Source organism: Melitaea cinxia, chromosome 28, assembly GCF_905220565.1.
Source record: "Melitaea cinxia chromosome 28, ilMelCinx1.1, whole genome shotgun sequence".
NCBI classification, from domain to species: domain Eukaryota; kingdom Metazoa; phylum Arthropoda; class Insecta; order Lepidoptera; family Nymphalidae; genus Melitaea; species Melitaea cinxia.
The window spans coordinates 6,218,576-6,219,983 of record NC_059421.1 but is presented as its reverse complement, the minus strand read 5'-3'; the positions used below and the strand labels follow the sequence as shown (position 1 = coordinate 6,219,983).

The window sequence follows — 1,408 nt, the reverse complement described above, 5'->3', positions numbered from 1 at the left end:
AAACGTTTTCTAACCAAAATGTAGAGTCAATTTGAACTTTATTGCTATTCAATAAAGTTCATGTTAAATAATATATTAGGACGCATTTTACGTAAGTTATTAATGATTAAATTGATCTTACTCGTAGACCGCATTTTAATTTAATTTGCATATAGTAAACATGGTATTAACCCTTTCGGACCTGTTGGTATGTATATGTCCCATACTTCAAATGACTGTTGGGACATAACATCCCATGGATATGCAACTGAGGACTGAGATTCTAAATTTACTTTATAAATGGGATTATACATCCCATATCGTGAATGGATCTTCACTTTATATATTGACAATGGTAGTTTTTATCTGGCAACATTATTTTTCAGACTGTGGTAATTTATAAAGGTCACGGAAAAGACGTTACATTTTTAATAAAAAATTTAAGTGGTTTTAAAGCTGTTTTCAGGTAAGTTTTTTTATTTATTACGTTCTATAAACCAACTTATATACGTTAAAGATATTTTCTTTGCAAAATATTGGGATTTTGATAAATAATTTTGGTTTTGGGACACTGGATCCCATCAGTCTTTTTTAAACTTACTTAACCTTAGATTGAAGGAGATTTCATTGCATTATGCTGATTTATAGTTTATATGGAAATAACGCTTTTCATTCCTTTCTTTTACTACTTAATACTGCTTTTCGCTGCTTTTGCATGATTGTGTACTTGTTTCAGAATGTCTTCAAAACGCAAAATTATATGTTGTACGCAATATTAAATTTATACGCGCAAAAGATTTCATGATTGATTTGGCTGAGAATATGGTAGAATACGGAAAAGATATAACGGAAAACAAAAGAAGACCTGTGAATCCAATGCCACCTACTGAAGGTGTGGTGGGTAACCATTTACCCATCCAAACCGATAATAGGAGACGTTGCATTTCGTGCACAAAAAAAAAAGTAGTGCGTGTAATAGCTTTTTATGTAAAAACTGTTTTGCATCATTTCACCTTTCCTGATGCCCATTTCTTCTCTAAGTATTTTGCCCTCTGCTCTCGTTTTATTTTTTCATTTATATAATTTTTTATTGCCTTAAAATACTAAGCAGACATGATGTTTTTTGATAACATTCAATAAATAGTAAATATAGCATTATTGTTTTATTTATAAAATTCAATTTATAATTTTTCCAAAAAATGTATGAAAAACCTACTCAAATACAATAGGTTTCAAGACTGATGGGACATATTGTCCCATGGTTAAAAGTCTAGATTTCAGCCATTAGAAAAAGTCTAGATAGTTTTTATAGCAATCTTATTTCAGTATAAGTATTTTACAACGTTCTAACGCGTGAAGATTCATATTTTAAGTTTCAGTCTAAGAACTGTATCCCTAGGCCGAACCGAAAGGGTTAACTAGCTATTTT

General features: G+C 30.3%; 1 long non-coding RNA gene across 1 annotated transcript; it reads left to right on the top strand.

The window, feature by feature from the left end:
- The first annotated feature begins 353 nt into the window (after positions 1-353).
- LOC123667561 lies at positions 354-1,132 on the top strand. The gene is made up of 2 exons (XR_006745444.1): positions 354-445; positions 716-1,132. It is a non-coding gene; the product is annotated as an uncharacterized LOC123667561 (long non-coding RNA).
- Positions 1,133-1,408: the final 276 nt, after the last annotated feature.